The 23,691-nt window shown below is 41.9% G+C and overlaps 1 long non-coding RNA gene across 3 annotated transcripts in view; it reads right to left on the bottom strand.

Moving 5' to 3' along the window:
* The window catches only part of LOC308578888, a 45,919-nt gene that overhangs the window by 11,297 nt on the left and 10,931 nt on the right, over window positions 1–23,691 (bottom strand). The window contains exons 2-3 of one of the 3 annotated variants that reach the window (XR_014004174.1): window positions 10,642–10,801; window positions 6,832–7,313 (exon numbers count right to left, since the gene is read on the bottom strand). This is a non-coding gene — a long non-coding RNA (uncharacterized lncRNA). Of the gene's footprint in view, window positions 1–6,831; window positions 7,314–8,926; window positions 8,987–10,641; window positions 10,802–23,691 lie in introns of those variants that run through there. The other 2 variants (XR_014004175.1, XR_014004173.1) reach the window with 2 other exon arrangements.

Here is a 23,691-nt window from a genome sequence, read left to right as displayed (position 1 = left end):
TGTTTCTGCTGCGCCTTCCGCTTTCTCTAAGCTCCGGGAACAGGCATCATAAGAAGAATTCACAAATCATTATTAGCTTTAATGCCTCCCTACCAACCACTACTTCCCTCCAAAAACATTGCTTGGCTCAGAGTTGTTGAAGGAGAAGCACAAAGAAAATAAAAAGAGGTAGAGCTGAGATTTCAGTCCTTACAAATCACTTATCAGTGATTTATAAGGACTGCGGATTATCGAAAAACATTTAAATCAGGCTGAAGCCTGATGTCCTTAGGCCCATGAGTTCCTCTTGCAACAGATTTCCAGCACAGCCCTATGAACAGCAGGAGTGACGGTAGGTGGGTGCAGTGGGGACAGGCTGCCCCGGATGTCATCCCTGAGAGGGTGACAAAATAGCACACCGGGGGGGGCGGCATTTACCACAGGGCCTGGCCTGCAGTGCTCCTGAGCCATGCATTTCTCCTGGGAGTGATGCGGTAGCTCGGGGTCCCGCGCTGCCAGAAACGGCAGCGTGGGGCTTGCATCTGCCAGGTGGACTCTGTGGGCAGCTCGCCTTGGCGCCCTCCTGGGCGGATTGACCCACCCTGTGGGTGGATTGCCCCGCTGGTGCCAGAGCAGCTAGCTACGCCACTGATGAACAGCACCAGGTGACTGCATAGCTGAATCAGTAGGGCTCTTAATCTCAGGGTTGAAATATTCCTGCATTTCAGGGGGCTGGACTAGATGACCCTTGTGGTCCCTTCTATGAAAGGGACATAGTTTTGTGGTAGAGCAGCTGCTCTGCATGCAGAAGTTTCCAGGGTCAATTCCCAGCATCTCCAGGGAGGGCATCTCCTAAGGCCCTTGAGAGCTGCCACCATTCAGTGTAGACCAGCCTTTCTCAACCTGTGGGTCCCCAGACGTTGTTGAACTACGACTCCCATCACCCCTAGCTAGCAAGGTCAGAGCTCAAGGACAATACTGAACCGAACATACCACTAGAGTAACCTAGTATAAGGCAGTTTCCTATGTGCCTATGTTCGAGACATATAAATTTCCTTACATAGTTTAACTCCTGCTCACTGTGGCAGTTTGGTTTGGATACCGAGTAATATCTGAATTAACTTGGGGACACATATTTGTGCCTTTGTAGAGGCATTGTTGGACTCTTTTCAGCTCCAGCTAGCATTGCTGATAGTTGGGGGTAGTCCAGTAATTTCTGGAGGGCCCCAGGTTCCTCATCCCTGGAATTTGGGATGGGGAAATTAATTGATTCTGTTCACATTTAAAGCCAAAGCTACCAAATTTGCACTTTCTGAAACAATATGAGAGCTGAAACCAAGCTATCCCTTGGAATTTGCACTTCTACAAATTGTGTACAAATTTCCCACTAAAATGGCAGTGTTTTTTTCATTCAGGTTTTTTTTTTAATGCAAATTGCTGTAGAAATGTGGAGAACTAAATTTAAGACTGGAAAAATTAGAAACCGAGGGAGCTGAAACTAAAGAGATTTTTCCATCCCAAACATCTTTGTGGGATATATTATCTATCAGAATGCAAACATATTCTGATATTGCTTCATTTAGAATAAGTCCATGCAAATGATATTGTCGCCAACAGAATGCATTAAAATTTCATAAGGCAATCTACTCCACCCACACTGGTTTTCATTCTGGTTTTTAGGGTGCAGCTGGGTGGGGGGATTAAATACAACAGAAATCAAGAATTTCTAAAAGATATGGAGACTTTCTTCAGCATTGCCCTAGAATAAATGGGCTATCTGATAGAATTTACTACAACTTTGCTCTTTAGCCTGCTTCTAAAATCATGCTACAGTGGCTGGCAATGAGAATGTGGTCAAAGAAGTAATGTAAACTCAGAGCTGTGAATGGAAGTTGACCATCTGCCAGGAAACAAGCACCGGATGGTCCAAAGGGCAAGTTGCCAGACCATCAGCTCAGCTGTGCCAGCAGAAGAATCAGAGGAAGAAGCTTTATGAACCCGTCGTAGCTTGTTAAAAGTTCCAGGGGCTCAAGCAGAAGCAACTTTTAAGTAATCAAGGCAGTGTTGTGCAAGGCTGTTGTGCAGAGGCTAAACTCATGACAGCCAATGCAGTGTACTAGTTAGAGCAGGGGTGCCCAAACTTTTTTCAAAGAGGGCCAGATTTGGTGAATATTCGTGTGGGCTGACCAAAGTTGTTGAGCTTCTTTTAGGATTTTACCCCAGGACATATACTGCCATGGGGGCCAGATTAAATCAACCGGCAGGGCCGGATTTGTTAAATTGTGGGTGAACATAACAGGATTAGGCCCCCAGGCCGGACTTTGCACATGCCTGAGTGTTGGACTAGGACCTGGGACACTGGGGTTTAAATCCCCACTTAGCCATGAAGTTTGTTGGGTGTCCTCAAGACAGTCATTGTCTCCTAACCTAACCTGTCTCACAGGGTTGATGTGGGGATAAAATGAAGAGGGGGAGGACTACGTATACCACCATGAGCTGGGGTGGGGCCACCATACTAGGTTTCCAGCAGGTGGGTCATTGTTGATTGTTGGGAAGGAGAGGGATGAAGCAGTAGGCAGTGTTGAACCTACATTTTGGAGGCCCTTCACAACCAGCAATTAGGTCTAGGTAACCACCCATATCTTCTGCAATGGGGTTCACCACAATTAAAAATAAAAATAAAAATCTACACCTCAGATTTTGCTTTAAATTGTTTTACTGCAACCTCCCTACCTCCCTACCTTTACAATATCTGTGCTACTGATTCTCATACTTTGGGATTGTTGGAATATATACTACTGGATCCATTTTTAAAAAAGCAATGTAGACTAAAGCCACTTCTGGGACCCCTCTGAGATTAGGGGCCCTGAAGCTTCACTAGTTTCATAGTAGCTCCACCCCTGAGGGTAGGAATGGTGCAAATGCATCACTGGAGCCAATCCAGCACTTCTGCTGATGCGTTTTCACTTTTCTGCTGCCTCAGCCACTCTCTTCTTCCTTCTGGTAATCAAAAGTGACCCACCTTGCCAAGAAGATGGCATAGGGGCTCTGTCCCACGCACTTTGGCATGGCTAGTCCTCTTCACAGGCTACCTTAGAATCATAGAATAATCAAATTTTGGAGTTGGGTGGTACCACAGAGATCATCTAGTGCAACCCTCTGCGGTGCAGGAATTTTTGCCCAGCATGGGACTCAAACCCACAACCCTGAGATTAAAAGTCTCCTGCTCTACCGGCTAAGCTGTTTTAAGGGAAGACGATGGGATGCCAATCTGGATGCTTGCTCTGTTACTCATCACCTACTTCTGAGGATAATATAAGAAGTTTAAAGAACTTTGTGCTTTTAAAGTACAGTGTTAAGCATATGTGAAAATTAAAAGAATGTTCCTTGAAATGTCTAGCTATCTCCACTGCCGTATGTTTTATTGGCTTGTTATTTGCTTACAAAATACATCTTCCAAAGCCATGGTTACTTCTCAAATTTTTATCCTCCTGCTCTCCCGCACCCTGACTATTTTAAAAAGTGTTACTTTATCACATTTAAGCCAGATGGAGGCCTGATACTTAACTTTATTTTGGTTCATCACATCCAGACGTTGGGCTGGAATTTAAAGGTCCTCCCATAACCTTGCAATTCCCCCATATGGGGTGAGGTGGTGGTGGAAGAAGCAAGCATCACAAGTTACATGGCTGAAAATGATTTAACAAACAGAAGAATACTGGGAAAGAAGCTGATCTAGTGTGAAATGTGAATTTCTGCAAGAATATAAAACTTACATAAGAGAAAGCTTGAGATAACAGTTATGAGTTACTTAAAATGTAATTGGCTGCACTATGTTCTGGGATTGCTTTTTCCGTGCAGAGAGTTTGACATTTGCATATCCATATGGCAAAAAAAAATATGTTTGGGGGAGAATAGCAACACCTGGGAAATGACTTAAGTGGTCGGAGTCATAAATTTATGGTACGTAAATACAGACCAAGAAGCACATAAATATATGCTGTTGGTGGCTGATGAGATAAAATGGTATTATTTCTATGGTTTGAAAGTTCCCTGTTTTTCTCCCCGCCTTGCTCCCACAAAGCTGCTGTTATCAAGCTGGTGTTCTTACATACCGGATCACCAAGGGCTATAAACAACAACTTTGATTTAAACACACCAAGCAAGGCAGTGAGTGCCACCCATCACTTATGCCAACATGTTTTTATCAGCTTTCTGCCAACAATAATGGCTCATGTTTAGAATAGCCCACTGAAAACATATCCTCATCTCATGTCACCACCCTTTTCTTTCCTCCTTTCCCCCCGCACCAAGCTTTCCAAAGCGACTTCCTACGAAATGATATTAATCACTCTCCGCTCCATTGCAAGACACCAGCGATAACTTGATTAGCTTGGCTATTTGATGTGCAGAACTGGAAAGGAGCAAATAAATGAAGCATCAGCTCTCAGCATCTGTGCTCCCAGATAGGCCCGTGATTGGATTAATTGTCAAGGTGTATACCATTTCTCAACAACAATATTTGTCAAGGCAGTGGAAATTGTCTAATAGAATAATCACCTTTACAAATAAAGTGTGGCACACTCTATATCAATTGTCATTCCTCTGTCATTGTGTGGCAGGAGCACTGCAGTACAGTTCATACTGATAAGTGTTTTCTTACCCTTATTGTCTATCCCTTTTAGGGACCAACCCAACTGAATCTAGACATGGAAGATGCATGCCCTAGCCTAGAGGACCTGAGGTCAGTGTCTTGAGCTGGAAGCTGAAGAAAGCAAAGAAGCCAGTCTAGTGTAGAGGTTAGAGTGTCAGCCTGGGAAACCAGGGTTCAAATCCCCACTGAGCCATGGACCTCACCACATTACTTTGGGGCAGTCATAGCATATCAGGCTTACCTAACTCACAGGGCTATTGTGAGGATAAAATGGTGTGAGAGAGAGCCATGTACATTACCTTGAGCTCTTAGGAGGAAAGGTGGAATATACAGGCAATGCATTAAAAAACGCTGCTACATTTTCCAGGCAAAGTATGGTCCCCCCATCTGAACTATTCATTTAAAGCAGCATCATACCATGGCTTCCCCCCACCTCCACCCAAGAATCCTGGGAAATGTAGTTTGTTAAGCCTTCTATGCCTACCACATGTCTTTTAATGTGGCTTCACAGAAAGTTAAGCTAGGTGGAGAATTGGGACTAAGGGGGAACAAGAAAGGAAGGGAATATAGCTATCAATGGTCAAACAAATGTAAAAAAGACACAAAGCTGCCTCAAAGCTCCAGAAGACAGGATAATAAACAGAATAATAAACTTCAGTCCCCATGATTCTTTTTTGGGAAGCCATGGCTTCCCAAAAAGCGATACAACAGAGCTTTAAATGTACAGTGCAGATGGAGTCAGTCAAGAACAGTGTCAAGTTTAGCATCCCAGGGGTGGGTCACAATCCAGTTTGTATGCCCCACTTACCTGAGCTATAAAATACTCCAGCTTTTGTTTGTTTGTTTGTTTATGAAACAGTTGCAAGTTAATGATGTAGATCTTGCCCTGAGACTTGCAGTCTAAGATAAAGTAAATTTGCAATTGTCCCAGCTCCTATCCAGTCCATGAAGACTGAGGCTTTTACCTGAGGGTAAAGAAGGAAAAGAGATACAGGCTCCCTCAAAAGTAGCCAAACTCCACTAGACAAACTGTTTCTCTCTAGCCCTCGCCTAAGCAGATGTGTGATGTGTTCAGTAGCTAATAGCCACCAGTCATTAAAGGCCATTAAGTAAGTATATTTGGCTATAATTCAAAAACTTTAGGAGAAAGTCATTTTGTATATCCAAATAGCACACTTAAAAAACAACAACTGATATAGTTTCAATATTCTATATGTTGTTCTACACTTCAGGATACAGCATGTTTTGTCTATTTCAGAGGTGAATTGGTTTGATTTTGTTGGAATTAGAAAGTATGATCATTAGGTTAGAAGGTTAGGAAGAATAAAGCTCTCTCTCTCTCTCTCTCTCTCTCTCTCTCTCTCTCTGTGTGTGTGTGTGTGTGTGTGTGTGTGTGTGTGTATACACATATATACATTGAAATCATGATTAGCATTTAGCGTTCACATTTTGCTCTTCTATAGCCATTAATAATTGAGGACTAATTCACTGAAAATGCAGAAATCTGATGAGGTATGAACTATACAACTATTTCAGGAGGTAAGAAATGTGGATGGATTTATCATTTATTTAGATGATCATAAAGGCCTTTCAAAACCCATCACGAGGAAAATATCAAAGGGCTTTAGATCTGCATTCCTTCTGCATCGAGCAAGCGGCAGAACTGACCGGTACATTGAATGATATTTCCATAAACTAAAAAAGCCTCCATATAATTGTTCTAAAAGTTGTTCTTGGTTCTTTTCTCCATCTGCAAATATTATCAGGAATTAACTAGTGTAGAAATAAAGAAGCCGCTGCTAGTCTTATAAGGTGATTGAGGATATCGGCATGCTTTCCAAACAACAAAGAGAAATAATCTGTTGAAATCAATAAGGTTCATTGGCTTTCACGTGGGTTATTTGCTTTTTAAAGTGTCCTTTTAAGTAAACATTTCTTTTAAGTAGCTTATTGGTGGCTTAGCTTTGACAGGAATATTTTGCTTATATTTTGTAAAAGCACATAGAAAGGGGGGACACAAACAGTTTTAAATGTTAGATCACTAAAGACACTCACACCATGAAGCCCTTGTTGTTTCATATGATTTCTACATGTGTGTAAAATAGCCATGTGCATGAGTAATGTGCAGGATGTATCATCACCTGTATATGTTGATCACTTATGCATCACCATAAAAGGAAGAGAAAAAACAGCTATAATACATACATACATCATTTTACTTGTATGTCATCTTCCCAGAGTTCCAAACATGCTCAAGGCAGCTTAACAACATGAAAAAATTATATAACTGCAACGTAACAAAAGTACTCATAAAGGATAAACAAAACATCAAAAAGGTACACAGCCAAACTGAAACAATTTCCACATAATTCACGAGATACAAAAACACACACACACACTCCCCACAACAAAAATCCCCAGACGACACCCCAGCCCAAGATTCTGTTCAGCAGCCTCAGCTTCTATAGCCAGAGTCGGTCAGGGCCCCGCCCTCCCAGGACAGGTGAAAAAGGCCTCCAAGGCAGGGAACAGGTCTTCCCAGGACTCTCCTTCTTGTTAGATTTCCAGACATACCACCCATGTCCCAGTGGGGTGGGAGGAACATGCTGGCCAAGACAGATTGCCTCAGGTCACCTCCTTGGTGCACCATGGTCCATGCTTGCAAGGCAGGGCTTTTTTTCTAGAAAAAGGTGGTGGAACTTGCTGAGCACGCACCCAAGGTTTTTGAGCTGTTTTTTAGGGGAAGCAGCCAAAGTTGTTTTTAGGGGAGCACCCACCTTCTCTTCTTCGCCCCCACTGCCACAGTGTTAGGTCTAACTTGGCTCTTGTTTGAAAAGTATGTTTAAGGGTTTCACCCAGCCAAACTACAGGATGGAATGCAAAACTTGTGAAGTGATCATACGAAGAATGCCATGCAGTTTCTACCACCAAAGTACGCTCCCCCCCCCAATGCCAGAATAAATTCCAAGCATTTTTAGGACAGAGTCTGTCCAAAGTAACTTGAACAAAAACAACTTATCCAGCCGGAGCTCACCATGAATGCCAATGGCACCCACCTGAGAGGTGCCAGAACTGGGATCGCGCTCGCTACCCTGGCTTCGTCTTTAGCCTTGCGCAGCCTCCCCACCCCCCCGGCTGGAGAGGCGCGCAAGGCTAAAGAGGAAGCCAGGGCAGCGAGCAGGATGGATCGCGCTCGCTGCCCTTGCTTCCTCTTTAGCCTTGCACAGCCTCCCGCGGCTGGAGAGGCGAGGGCAGCGAGCGGGATGGATCGCGCTCGCTGCCCTGGCTTCCTCTTTAGCCTTGCACAGCCTCCCGCGACTGGAGAGATTGCGCAAGGCTTTTCTAGAGGAGGGAGAAGGGACTGACTGGCTGTGCCAGTCCCTTCTCCCTCCTGGGGAAAAGCCCGCAAGAGCCGCGCAAAGCTTGCGTGTGGCTCTTGGGGACTTTTCTTGCTTGCTTCCCCCCCTGCATTCACTCCATAGGATGCACAGACTTTTCCCCTTAGTTTTTAAGACGGAAAAACTGCGTCCTATGATGCGAAAAATACGGTAATTGAAAATGAAAAGAAATTGATTTTTAAAAATCCAGCTAATAACCAAGTGAAACAAAATTTAAAAATTCTACAGACTCAGTTTTCAATATTAATAAATCAAGAGATTGAGTGGAAAATTAAATTATTGAATCAAAGGAGCTTTGAGTTTTGCAAATAAGCCAGGCAAATTGTTAGCCTGGCAGTTAAAAAAGAGACAAAAACAGAATACAATTACTAAACTCACAGTTGTAGGGAAAACAACAGACAATCTGGGAGAAATGAGGAAGAATTTCCAAAAGTTTTATAATAAATTATATAAAAAGGAAAAAGAGGATAAGATAACTATAGAAGAATTTCTGGAAAAGAATAGACTGCAGAAAATTTCCACAGAGAAAAAGAACCAGCTAAATTCCTTTATAACGATTGATGAAGTACAGTCAGTGATTAAACAAGCAGAATTAGAAAGGCCCCAGGACCGGACGGATTGACAACAAAATTTTGCGATAAGTTTATAGGCCAACTGGCATCTCCTTTAAAAGATGTTATGAATAGTATCTTGATGGGTAAGAAGCTCCCAGAGACATGGAAAGAGGCCTATATTATGTTAATCCCTAAGCAAGACACAGACTTAATGCAGGTCAAAAACTATAGGCCAATTTCACTTCTGAACAATGATTATAAACTATTTGCTAATATTTTAGTGAATAGACTGAAAGAAGTATTGAGAGAGGTGATAGGAAAGGACCAAACTGGATTCTTACCTGGTAGACAAATGAAAGACAATGTCAGGAACATAACTGATATAATTGAATATTTGGATTCTAGGAAATACAAACAAGCAGCTTTGATGTTTATAGTTGCCGAGAATGCATTTGATAATGTGTCTTGGTATTTTATGGGGGGGATATAATTTATGGATATGGGTCCAATGTTTCTTAATGGTATTCAAGCTATATATTCTGAACAAAATGCAAGACTATGTCAATAATACTTTGACTGAAAAGATTGAGATAATGAAAGAAACTAGACAGAGTGCCCACTGTCACCACTATTGTTTAAAACGGTCCTAGAAGGACCTATTGAGGGACCTATATAAACTCATGTATGTGTCCCAGAGCTTCCTCTTTTGGCTTGTGCATCGGAACACCCGCCCACCTCTCTCTAATTTTAGGGCATTTTGCAATTGACCTTGCTATGCCGTCGTGTGTTGTCTGTCATTGGGACAGGGGCACAGCAGGAATTTTCCCCACTTGGCTGATTGGCTGTTGCCATTTGGGTTTCGCCTGCCGCGTAACAATTCGTCACAACTTGTAAGGTTGCGGATAGGCACTGGTTCATGTGATAGGGATGGATGGGAGAATGGTCTCGCCATCCCTATGTGAAGAGTATTCCGTTAAAGGAATCCAGGGACTTAACTTGGTTTGGTCAACCCCCAAGAGGAGGTTGTGCCTGTGCCTGAGTCCAGGGGAGCATCTGCAAAGTGAACAGAGTCTGTTCCCAGGCTTTTTACCTGCCTCAGGTCACCCTTCGCTTACCTATGATAGAGCTCTGGGTCAGCGCTACCTGCAAGGGTGTAGGGAGCTAGTTGAACCAGAGCCTATGAAACCACTCACTTTTCTGTAATCAATAAAGTTGTGGCCTAAATTCTGCCAAAAACAAAAACTAAAATTTGAGTCAAATGTGTCTTTTTTTAAGGGGGAGGTCTCTGGGTTTGAACATACAAATGAAAGGAGAAGGAAGGGAATTTCTTTCATATGTGGTGGATGTGTACTAAGACGAAAGCTTACTGGGATATGATAGATAATGAATTGAAAAAGGTTTTTAAAAATACATTTAGCAAAAAAAAGAGGTTTTCTTGTTGGGTATAATAGGAGAAGAAATTCCCCAAAGACATAAACATATTTATGTATGCTACGACTGTGGCGAGGACACTTTTAGCCCAGAAATGGAAGCAGCAGGAACTTCCAACATTGGAAGAATGGCAGACTAAGATGATTGAATATGCAGAACTGGCGAAGCTGGCAGGGAAAATCCAAAACCAGTGTGATGAAATGTTTGAAAAGGACTGGAGTAAATTTTTACAGTATATGAAGGAACACTGTAAACATTTGAAAATGTTTGCAGGACTGACTTAAAATATTTTTTAAGGTTAAGATTTGACAAATATCAGAGTTACTGGTTTTTTTAAGCACAGAAAGAAGGTAAATAGGGGGATATAGAAATGCTAAGATGAATGTGAATATCTATAGAAGCCAGGGAGTGGGAAGGGAGGAAGTCGATGCTCAGTTTGAGCAAAGATGTGTGTGATGACATGATTGTATTTGATTGTGACAAAGGGGAAAAAGGAAAACTTAATAAAATATTATTTGAAAAAGTTCGGCTATCCTTGTCCAGATAGAGGCACAGCTGGGCTACCAGCCACTACCTGAGCCTTAAGCAACAGCAAAGGAACCAGAAATACCCACAAGCTATGTACCTTTAGAGGGAGTGTAAACCCATTGAGAGCAGGCAACCTCCCATGCATTAGGTCTAGGGAACAGCCTCAGTCGTATCTGGATTGAGCTTCAGTTTCTTGGCTCTCATCCAGTCCGTTGCCAAGGCAAGACACATCCAGTCCATCACATCCACTGCCACACCTGCAGATGTAAAGGAGAAGCATAGTTGTGTGTATTTTCCTAAAATAAAAATCTTGCAACATTTTTTCGTAGGGGAGTTGTTCCAGCCCTGTGATCATTTTCACTGCCCCTTTTTTGAACCTTTTCCAGGTGCATTTTGAGGTCAAGCAATTGGCATTCACCCTTTTCACAGCTGTGTAAATGTGTTCCTCCTTTGAAGTCAAATGTGACTGTGTTGGACTTCTCTTGGCAATTATCCACTTAACTAGACGCTGAGCCTCATCGCAGTATGCCCACTGTTCCCTATCAGTTCAACATTTCTTTCATCTGGCACTAGTTCCTGGGCACCACTTAAGATTAAATTCAGGGTCACCTCCCTGCTCTGGCCAGTTTAATGACCATCTGTTCTAGGTCACAGTCATTTATGCTATCTAGAAATGTTGCATCTTTATTGAAATGGCCTCTTCCAATTTGATTTGATTTGATTTGATTTGATTTGATTTGGGAGAAAATCTGCCATTAAAACATAGTATGAAGATAAAAATACTGGTCTACAATGTGGAGTAGAGGAGTTTGCTATCAGTCTTGAGACAGTTGGAACTTATTACTTATTACTATCACACAAGACCGCTTAAATTCCTCTATCTGTGGGTATATTCATGTTAGCAGCTTGAAATACAACAAAGTCATTTCCTCCCACTGTGCTTCAAGCCACATTTGCATGATGCTGTTCACATCAGAGGGTGGGTGGGGGTGTCTTCACCTGACTTGCATGGCCTTTTGGTTTCCCTGTCCCTGCAGCCCCCTGGAACTCCCTGGAGCTGTTGCCTGTGCATGCATTGTTCATCTGGATATGCACAATGGCTGTCAAATGATCACCATGAAGTGTGGCTTAGGTTTTCTAGTTGGATTGAGGTTGGTTTGAGAAGGAAAAAAATGCATCAAACAGCACTATTTGTCAAGAACCCACAACGTCAATATAGATTGTGGCCAATGTTGTGTGAATGCGGCTTCAAAAACTAGTTGGGGTGCACTGGATGAAAAGTAAGCAGCAATGCAAGCATACCCCGGGTCTCTGCTATCCTCTCTTTCTCTGTTATGCTGAGACACTTCCTGCTTGTTGTTCCCTCACTCTGTGCTGTCCCTTGGGTCACTGATTTATTCCTTCTGCTGACATTCCTAACTATCTTGCTGATGGAGCAAACCTAAGTCCCAGCTGGGAGCTGCAGGGCTGAATGGAGCAGTGAAACTGCCACTGGGCAGGACAGAAAGGAAGATGATACCTTCCTTGATTATTGCTGTACCAGCTCCAGGCTGGCACAGAATAGAGTCATTGCATGGTGGCCGGGCTGTTTCCAGTTACTGGACCAGCTTAGGATTTTCCTCCATTTGAGGACTGTTACATCACTGCAAATGGTAGCCTGCACAACTGGCCAATGCAATAGGACCATCCATGGTGGAGGAACACTCCCAACCACAGCAGAGCTCAGTGGGGCTCAGTTGTGCCACCTCCACCTCGGACTATGTCATGAACCCCATAGAAACGCCATGGAGGGGATGGGCAGAACCCAAATAGGTAGGTGAAGAGATAGGGAGCTGGAGCTATATGACCCATGGGGAGCGCCCAAGCAGGGGGTTTTTTAGGGGTGGGGCAGAATTGTGGCCAATGCCTGAGCTGGAGGAGGGAGCAGTGATCAAGAGAGTCAGAAGCTGAATTCTGGTGAAGGTTCAAGCAGGTTGTCAGATAAGTGCCCCATCCCTGTGATATTGTACCCCTCCAGTCAGGCACTTCCCAAAAAGCCACCTGGCTCCCCATGCCAGTATGGAGCCTCCTCTGCGGGAGGCAGCTGGCAGTAAGTCAGATGGTGAATCACCATCTCCATTGCTAAGGACACAGAGAGACCGGTACCAACATGAACAAACCTCACAAGCCCAGCCCTCTCACAGAAGTGCCCCTTTGGTTGCAGAGCAGAAGCTCCTCTCATTTTTCTTATGCCAGCCTTGCTCTTCAAAAGGGTATGCTAACTTGTTGCATCAACCTCTCAGCTCATGCTTAAGCCATGCAATTTACCTGCTGTGCCTTTAACCCTTGCTTTGCCCATGTATCACAGAAGTATGCATTAAATAATTTGACAGAAACGGAAACCTGAGTTCAAGTTTTTCATCCAGAGGTGAGAGCCAAGACAGGCTAAGCACCCCCTCCCCAACCCCCAGTGATGTGGATCAGGAGTTAGGATGGCTCTGTGAGTTCCACCTACACATTTCAGGATTTATGCAAGCTCTAGTGTGGCAATCAATGTACGTGCTTTGAGGATATGTCCTCAATTTATTATAATCATCCCACAAACGGTTTTCTAATTCATAGTGTCCTCTTCCTCCCTGAAGGTATTCCCTAGTGTTGCTTTTCTCAGCAATTATCTTAAGCTAGATGTCTCTTGGATGTTATAAAATGCTCAATGGCTAATAAAAAAAATAAAAAAGTTGTTTCCAGATTGTTGCTGCTCATAACACTTGCATTAAAATGTTTACTCATCAACATTTTATTTTATTTTATTTCACTGCTGCTACATCAACAGATTTTTTTTTATTAAAAAAGAAAGCTTAATTCTGAAAGTGCTGTGACTGGGAAGCTGACAGTGTAGCTTGGTTCTCTTCCCGAAATGTCAGTGAGAATCAGCTAGGCCTGCTACAACTACAACTACTACTATTATTATTTTTTTAGATTCTTAATTTAATTATTGGAAACAGCTGTACGTACACAGTTTGCCTAATGTGTTTGCGCAAATGGTAGAGCTGTTTGGACTCTAAAATTTAAACTAATCCACATGCAGCTGAATAAACAGGAATACCCCTCCCCTCCTACATACCACAAACAAGTTTTATTTCATTGGGAACAGGGATGCTTTGCCAGCTGTTTCACAGCACTGCTAAACTGTATATATAGCCCAACCTTTGTGTGGAGGGGTGTTGTTAGAGTGTGAACTAAGGCCCAGAGGTGCCAACTTGAATAAAATATTGGGGGGACCCAGGTAACACCCTGCACCATATAATCAATCACAAGACACAGTCCACAAACCCCATCTGAATGGCAAAGCCCATCAAGCTTAGGGGGAGGTCGGTCCGGTCCCTCAAATATTTTATTGGGGGGCTGCAAGGAACTTGGCCCCTAGGAGTTCGCTCCTATGCTAAGGACCCTTCTGCAGCATAAATTTAAAGTAGTATCATGCCACTTTAATGCTATTTTGGAATGGTTTGTTGTCAATATAACAGGAAAACAGCATGGGGAAAAGAGTAAAAGCTCCACCACTATGACCATGATCCAAATCTCCCCACATTCTAAATGCTGTTTATTTTTTTTTTAAAGTGGCAATCCTATTCACAGATTTCTTGTATAACTTCTAGTTTGCCCCTTATATCCTTTGGAATTAATCAAAGAAGTCAATCCATTTAAAAGAAAGAAAACCCAACCCAGCTCCCAAAATCCTCCCTTTACCCATGGAAAACTTAGTAAAATGGCTTTGTTAACAGAAGCAGTACCACTTTGCCATTGCCCTTCTAATTTAACACCCTATCTTTTTAGACTGCCAAAACAGCTGCAATGAGAAGGAACTTGAAAATCTAAAGGGTTTTGAAATGCATCCATGAATTCCACAGAGTATTCCATATTACGTTGGGGAGCTTCAGAATAGAATTGTATTCTCTCAACTAAAAAGGCAACAAATGTATAGAAGTGAAGAGATATTGCTCTAACCCCGCATTTTCAGCAAGTCCCAGTGATGGCTTTGTCTCTTTCAAACCTCTGCTGTCTGGCTTTCATTGCAGAACCTCTCCAGAACAGGCTGTTAACTTCAATTTGCGCCTTTTTATTATTTGGTTCTTTTTGTCAAGTTTCACCTGAAGTGGCTGCACTGTTGTTAATAGATACCCAGGTGAAAAACAGCTTTGCACCATCTCAGCGAAAGGTCTTTAAAAGGCAAGGTTAAGTAAGCCATCAACTATTTCCCCCCTCTCTAAATTTAATAGCCCAGTTACTATTAAGTACATCAGTGGAGAATGTGAACTCTTCAGTACAAGAGGTGCAGTGTATCTTTGTCCCTAGAAAGCAGTTAGTCTTATAGAACAAATTATATTTTTATAAAAAGAAAGAAAGAAATGCAGCTTATAAAAGAGAATGCTACATACAATTTTAATTAATCTGCTGGTGACTTTATAGACAGTAATTGCGGCTGTTAGTCTACAATTTGCATTAGTATTAAATTCTGCATGCAGTCAATTTTCCCCATGATTGAAGCTTTATTTAGGCAAATTGCAGCTCCAGCAACAGTTGACTGAGAAGTAAGGAACATCTTTGGCAAAACCTTCTAACAACTCAAGTTGAAGCAGTTGCTTTTAATTATCAGCTAGTATGGATTTTAATGTTTCATATTCCAAGTTGTTTCATCCTAGAGGTCCTCACTAAGCTCACACTTAGTTGTAAAATACAACAACGCTTTATTAGTCACGATTCACCTACATTTTAGGAAATGCAGAATTATATCCTCATGCACTCATGTTTGGAACGAACATAGGAAGCTGGCTTGTATCAGACCCTTTTGCCCTCCTTCTAGCCTCGAGACTCTGGAGAACCACGTCCATACAGAGTGGATAATATTGGGTTAGAATACTGGGATAGGGAATTTCAGCTAATCATACTCTTAACCATAATCAGGGCCGGCTCACAAATGAAGCGGGGTGCGGCAGCATCCACAGGAAGTACCTGGGAAGAAGCGGCACTGAGAAAGAAGAGGAATCCCCTGCCCTCTTCTGTCTTGCACAGTAGGGTCACCATAGCTGCTGTATAAAGTAGCAGCAGGGCAGTGACTTCTCTTCCTCTTCCTCCTCCTGCAGGTGGCACCTCTGTCTGGGTGGCTGCAACAAATATTCATGCTGCTCTCGTAGTTTATATATGAGAGCAGCAAGCCTATTTGTTGAAGTTACCTAACGTGCTTTAAACCTAACCTGCTTGCTCTTTGTCTCTGGGTCAGGCAATGGTGAGAATGCAGATCACTGGCAAATAATTGGCATCACTGAACTGCTCAGTTGCCATAACAAGCCCAATAATATGGAAACTCCTTTAGTAACATCTGTGGAGTGGGGTAATTAATATTCATGGGCAGATAAGGATTTTATTTATAAATAATGATTTTACAATGCAGTTTATTTCTCAACTGCTGCTATAAAATGGAAATTGCCTTCACAGCTGCTACAGAGTACAAACATTAATAACCACACATCTATCTAGTTCCAAACTCCCTGTTATTGGCTAAATTCACTTTGGTTATGCATGACCCACTGCTGCATATGGATATTAATTTCATGAGCAGTTTAAGAACTTCAGCACTAATCAAACATCATAGTTTTGATTTTACTTTGCATCCTTGTTACACTGTAAAGAGTTTACTCTCCCCCAAAAAATATATATGCTAGTTTTGAAATAGATCTCAAAAGTGCATTCTAATCCAGCCCTTAGAAAAGACTAAAATGTTTGGATTCAACTAAGTTCTACTTAGAGTAGACCCATTGAAATTGATGGATCTAAGTTAGTCATGTCTCTTAACTTCAGGGCTCTGAATAGAATTGACATCATATGAAACCCTGGATTTATTAGGGCATAAACACTGGTTTTGTTCCCAGAAATAATTTTGCACCAAGTCACCAAAGTTCCCATTGGTTAAACAAGCTGAGCCCCAGGCCAGCCAAGATGACTCATAAGCAGCTTGGTTAGCTCTATTTAGCAATGGAAAAGCCTGCTGTTGATTAGCTCAGCTTCAACAATAACCTATCTCTGTTGCTATGCAAAATGACATGGCAAGATTACTTACCTAGAAAGATCAGATTTGGGGGAATAACTCTTGCCATTTAAGATTGCCAAATTATGCTTAGTTTCCTGGTTCGCTCTCCAATTCACCAGAAATAAGGGTGCTTACCACCTTTTTTAAAAGGCAGTATCTATAAACAAACCTTGATATTTGTTGGCTGGGTGACAACATCCACTTTATACTATCTAATCTCTCCGATACAAATAAAAATCTGCCATAGAGCAGAGATAGCTGCCTTTCTTAACCTTGGGTCCTCAGGTGTTGTTGGCCTACAACTTGCATCATTCCTGACCACTGTGGGCCTGCTAACTAGGAATTCCTTCTCAAACTGGGTCACTACATGGTGACTATGTTCCACCAGTGGTGGCTGGTGCTCATTGGGATTGTTAGGGCAGAAGGCAGGAAGACCAGTAGTAGGTGAGAGCCAATAGCAGGCAGAGCAGGACCCAGAGTGGTTGGAAGGAAGAAGGTAACCAGCTGGGGGCTGACTTGAGAGCAGAATGAGTTTGGTGGGGCAGTGCTTCATTATCCCCAATGGATCAGCCCCCGTTGTGTTCTACCTCCACTGTCAAAGGCAGCATACCTCTGAAAACCAGTTGCTAGCAATCACAGAAGGAGAGAGTGCTGCTGCAGGTCCTGGTTGACCACAGTGGATTTGATGGGCCTTTAGCTTGACCAAATAGGGTTCTTCTTGTGTTCTTATAGGGCATTAATTTCTCCCAAATCAGCTATTTAATTATCTTAAGAACAAAACATTCTAATTATGAGGCTATCAACAAACTCACATAACTGGCTTTACTTGCCTTTCCCTTTTTCATTTCTGAATGGGGCTAGGGAGTTCTAACCACCCTGGGGGGGGGGGGAACCTTGACCATACCTCCTTATCACAATGACTTTGCCTGGCTGATCCTCATATGGGGGATCAGGAACAAGTCACAGACTATAGATCTCAATGACAAACAGCCACTCCTCCCTCATGAACATTCATGCACTGATTCCACCCTTTCATTTCTGGGCCGCTATAATTACAGTTTGCTGTGATCTCCATATTAGGCAAATAATGTTTAGAGCACAGTTTGTAATTATTGTGTAGAAATTAGGACTATGCACAGTTGTTTGATTTGGACATTATGGCAAAGTATAGTTAGAGCAACATGGAAATTGATGTTTTTCTTATATGGGGTGGCATACAAATGTCCAATAATATAAGTTTTATTATTAATTTCACTTAATATTATACAATTTAGTGCCAAATTGGAATTCTAAGCTATTTACAAGTGCAAAAAAGCAATTCCACCACAAGCATTTAAATATCCATAATCAAAATACACAATAAATGTGTCCCATCAAAACAACACAGCAAGGACCCTCATGTTGAGAGGTCAAGAGGATGCCTGTGGAAACAGGTGCTTTCCCCAAAGTTAATGGGATACCAGTACAGATTGGGGGTTGTCTAATTTTTCAGCAGGAAATGCATTTCATAACACTGGTGCCCCTGTGTTAAAAACCATCCCTCTCTGCGTTCCCACAGGTCAATAATCATTAGGCAGTAGAAAGGCTAACTGAATTTCATTTGTTGATCTTAAAATCATTATTAAGCAAAGGAGAGGAAGTAAATTTTCCAGGTTGCCAGTTCCAAAAAAAATAATTATTAGTGCCTGAGAAGGAAGAAAGCAGAGTAGGAGTAAGCCTACAAGCCTAAAACACATTCTTAGATCACCAAATCATAGTGGATCCTCTGCAGTTTGGAGGATCACTTAATCTGAGTCCATAGGGGTACAAGCGCTATGGCTGTGCATAAATAAAGAAGAAGCACTCAGTACATGCTTCTCTGTAATTACTATATATATTTTTCAGGATGAAGTCCTGAGATTTAAAGTTGATTCCACAGTAAGGTCTGGGGCTCAGGTGACTCTTCCTAGTTTATTTCATTTTTTACATTTAATTGACTTTTATGCTGCTTTTCAGGATAACTTATCATCCCAGTTAATAAATCATCAACATGGGGTGGTAGCCAACTGAGGTTTGTTCAGAGTAAACCCACTGAAATTAATGCACCTAATATAGCTGTGCTCATTAATTTCAATGGGTGTATTCTGAACAACAAAAAAAGTTGACTATCACACAATAAAACAACATTATTTACTTCACACTTAAAATCCATGCAGCAGTTAAATATAAAAAGCAAACCATGCAAAAACCCATCCCAAACAAAACTTTTGCAATATTCAAGTTAACAGCTGGCCCATCTTGTTTTAGTGTATCTTCAGTAGCAAGCATCTAGAAGCACTGGGTGATCCGTATTAGGTTTAGCCCCATGTCAGCTCCAGGGCAGAGGGTTTTCCACTGGAACTGGTTGTGCTGCTTTGAACAATAGGAAGAGACAAGACAGAATCGTCTGCCAAGTTCAGAGGCAAGGTGAGCCTTAAATACCTGCCCTGCTCTTACCCTCCTGAGCAGGCACTATGCCAGCACTGCTGTTGCTGAACTGGCTTAACTCGCAGGCACAGAGTCACTTCATGGTCTTGACTTGCTTGCGGCAATGCTGTTTTTATTTCACGCTTCCATAGGATGAACAGGGCTGCTCATCCCTATGATGAGACAGGATTAATAAATTACGTTTTAAGAATGAATGCAGTGAATCAAACCTGTGCATATATGCAATAATAATAGCAGAGAGCCTCTGAACAAATACTATTTCCCCTCACCTATGCGAAGAGAAATGTTGTGGGCGGCGGGAGATTTTGGAGCCAAACAACAGGGTGGGGCTGAAAAACCTTTATTCATCAGGATATACTTTGAGAGTAAACAAGCGAGAAACAATTCAGGTTTAGCCAGAGGGAACGAGATGAGCAGGTGTTCCATAGACAGTCTAGAAAGCATCACTTGTAAGTTTGCTTCTGTACCTACATAGGACCTAAAAAAAATTCTGTGCATACAGATTATCCCAATTTGTTTCTGTCTTCAGTTTGAACTGATTTTGCATATGTGACATGGGCACAGCCAGGATTTATTGGGGAGCAGGCGTTATGTAGGGAGGGGGGCAGAATTGATTTATCCTTGACATAATTGGTCAGTTAATTAAGTATTTTTATTTGTTTACTGCCCCCCTCCAGCCTCCCTGGCTACACGCATGGTATGTCCTGCAGTTGTTTAAACTGTCTTCATATTTACAAATATACAGTGTTTATAAGTGCAATTGCTTTAACTTTTTATACAGACTCTCTCTCTCTCTCTAATGTTATTGTAAATTGCTTTGGGATGACTCATGAGAAGCAATTCATAAAGTAAATAAGAATTAATATATATATATAATTAGTACGCTGCAATCTTGGGTATCTTCTCCACCAAGGAAGATGCATGACTGTCCCAAACGTCTAACACGAGTGAAGGAAAAATCCAGTTAATGCAATCAAACACTGGTGAGGGCTCATCATTGAGACAGTGAAGGCAGGAAGGAAGGCATGCTTTGCTACCCCCATTGTACCCTCATTGTACCCTCATCCAGCAGAGCTTTTCCGGGTAGTGCAGGACCTGTTACAGTCCAATCTGAAGGAAGTGGCAGAACCAATGGCAGCTTGCTTGCAAAGCATTTTGAGAATGAAATTGCTTGCATCCATTGAGATCTTGACTTTGCTATTACATAAAGGTAAAGGTACCCCTGACCATTAGGTCCCGTCGCGGACGACTCTGGGGTTGCAGCACTCATCTCGCTCTATAGGCCAAGGGCCTGTTTGTCCACAGACAGCTTCCAGGTCATGTGGCCAGCAAGACTAAGCCGCTTTTGGTGAAACCTTCCTGCTGGAGCGGTACCTATTTATCTACTTGCACTTTGACGTGCTTTCGAACTGCTAGGTGGGCAGGAGCTGGGACCAAACACTGGGAGCTCACTCATTTGTGGGGATTCGAACCACCGACCTTCCTATCGGCAAGCCCTGTGGTTTAGACCACAGCGCCACCCGCGTCCCTCGCTATTACATTGCCATATTTCAAAAAGTAAAAACCAGGACACCCTGAAAGCTGTTGAGCTTTTTTTTTTTTTTTACAAAAATGCTCTCCAAAAGTGTGATTTTTCAATTGACTTACCTAAGTTCCAGGACATCTCAGAAATTCTCCTGGAAGTCAATTCCACTGGACGTCTGGCAGCCCTACTATTACAGCAGATGAATCTTACGGGCTGCCCAGAGCACAGGCTTCTTCTGTTGTGTGGGATAAGTTTCAGTTGGTAAGGCTCAGGGAGACCATTGTGCTTGGGACCCTTGCCCCTCATGGCTGATAAAAGCTAGCAGGTAAGGGACATTTTATGCAAACTGATGTACTCATTTGTCCTTTTCTTTTTTGATGCATTAAGTGGCTTCTTAGCAAAAGTGCAGACCCTCACTCAGAAGAGTAAATGAGCAGCCTCCCCCCCCAAAAAAACCAGGGGGAGTTGTAATGCTGAATGAGGCAGAGCCAAATTTACTTTATTGCTCAAAGACTCAGAAAAAACTTTCACCATCTAATGGGGGGGGGGAGCAGGAATGAAATCTGAAATGACCTAACTACCCCACTGAAAGTGGTAGCATTTCTTGCTATTCATAGGATTGTCAATCTGCATAGCAGATTTCTCCACGCTTGGCTGTAAATCAGAGTGCAACATATTTTTTTTGCCTAAAATAAATGCAAAATAAGATATATTTTTTAAAGCCTGAAACAACTTTGCTCAGGAGAGCTGACCTTTAGGTGAACTTTTCTTCTAGACCACCTTCTCTTTGGAAGGCAGCTCTTCCCAGTCCTGTGGTGCCAACACACTAGTGTCCATAGCATCGCAGTGTGAGCCTTGTTGCTGCAGATATACACCCCCATGTGCTTACACAGACCATATGTGATCTCTCCCCTTTTGTTTTTAAAAGGTGATTGAGAACAGACAGCACAGAAGGCAGCACCAAAAGTTCTCAAAACATTTTGGTTGTGCATATGTGTTCATAAGTGGTAACTTTCAGGCTGTACTCCTGCTCCCATTACTGCGGCTTAGAAAATGTCATGGAAGAACAGCAAAATCCAGATCCACAGGGAAGATATCTAGCTTGATTTCTATCACAGAGTCTGTAGCACAGACAATTTGGCCACTACGATGTCAGAGCAGAGCAGAAGCAAGCAAACATGGAAAATGAAGATGTACTTAAGTCCACATCCGACAATCTCTCTGAAGTCAAAGAATGGGAAAATACTTCATGTTCATATAAATATTTCAAATTCCTAAGTGGAAGCAGACCATTTTTAAACCCTGTAGAAAAGACCCAAAGAGTAGCTTACATGTCTAGTCAGAAGTAAGCCCAGAACAAATCAGATTAAAGATGGGGGACTTGGATCTAAATCAACGCATCCATATTTCCCAAGCTGGCACAGACGGTGAGTGTTGAGCATAGATGTGAAAGCACCTTCAGAAACCATGGTCTCCCACATTTATTATATCATTTACTTGCCAACTCTGTTTCAAAAGGTACACCACCACTTTTTTCTTTATATGATTACTAGTATGCATTAAATGTAATTACCTCCCAGTTACTCTTATTTTGCCTCCTGCTACACCATCTGTCTTGACGAAGGCCAAATATTGCACACCAGATTTTGAAATCTTGTATCTTTAAATTCTGAATATCTGAAAAAAATGCTATGGCAATAAACTATGTGATATAAATATATTCCCTAAACTTTTTAAGGGAAGTATAGATTTATGTTTACTGAGGTATACCACTAAATCCCACCGAAGTGGTTTTCCTTATGCGACAAGTATACTGAATTTACCATTGAGAAATGTTGGAGGGTATGCTATTGCTGCACAAAAAAACCCTGTTTGTGAAACTAAGAGCACTTTCCCTGGTTAGGCTCTACTTTGGACCTACTGAGCAACCCTATTACTGCACTTTATTTTTTACATTTATCCTTTATTTTTATTGGGTTTTATAAGCAAGAATAATGTCATACAAATAAGTATACCAAGTTTTCTCATGTCATATGTATACCACAAAAATAGCATAATAAATGTGGAAAAATATCTACAACATATGTTTCATTATTAGTGGTCAATGTATGAATTCTTGGTTTATGAATTGATTTAAACAATTAGGAAGAAGAAGAAGAAAATTACAGTATTGTATTTTAATATTTTAGCCAGATGGGTGGGGTATAAATAATAAATTTTATTTTTATTTTTATTTTTATTTATTATTATTATTATTATTATTATTATTATTATTATTATTATTATTATTACTATTATTATTATTGGAAAAGCGGGTAAGAGAGGGAGGGGTGTGGGGTGTGGTTATGCTTCTATTATTCTACTTAGTGTGTGTGAGGGGTTGTGGTATCAAATAGTATGGGAAACAGCCTTATTAGAAAAACTAAGCAATAAACTGAAACTGACACGGGGACAAATAGAAGAAGACGCCTTCACCCCGGTTTGGTTCCTTTTATCACATACACAGCCCAACAAGACAACAACAAGAATCCCCCAATAGCATACGAATCAATCTAGCTAACCTGATTAAAAAATACACACTCATCCTCCCTCACACACAAAAACAGTTCTCACTACAGCCAACCAAAGACAACCAACCACACCCTAAGCCACACCCAACCTCTCTCGCCGCCAAGGAAATACAACAAGTGAATAGTAAGAGAACCCATATTTTATATCCTGCCATTTCACCAAGAATCTCTGTGTATGTGGTTCTCCTTCTTTCTCCCTACCTGTCACTTCCGGGTTTTATTCTCACAACAACCCTGTGAAATAGATTAGGCTGAGATAACCCAAGGTTACCAAGTGAGCTTCATGCGTAAATAGGGATTTGAATCCATGGCTCCCCAGCCCTACTCTGACACTTGAATCACCACACCATGCTGGCTCTCCCCGTGTGGTACATTCCTAAGCACACTTACAAATTGATCTCAATGTGATTTACGTCTGAGAAACTGTGTTCAGAAGCACACTATTAGTCAGTTTGTTGCAGCATTTGGAAGGTTCCATAAACCAAATTGGGTGGAAAACCTGGTATACAGGCTTGGGCA

This window comes from Podarcis bocagei (genome assembly GCF_964188305.1).
Source record: "Podarcis bocagei genome assembly, chromosome: Z".
NCBI classification, from domain to species: domain Eukaryota; kingdom Metazoa; phylum Chordata; class Lepidosauria; order Squamata; family Lacertidae; genus Podarcis; species Podarcis bocagei.
Note: the sequence above shows the minus strand (reverse complement) of the source record. Positions and strands in the feature narration are given on the sequence as shown.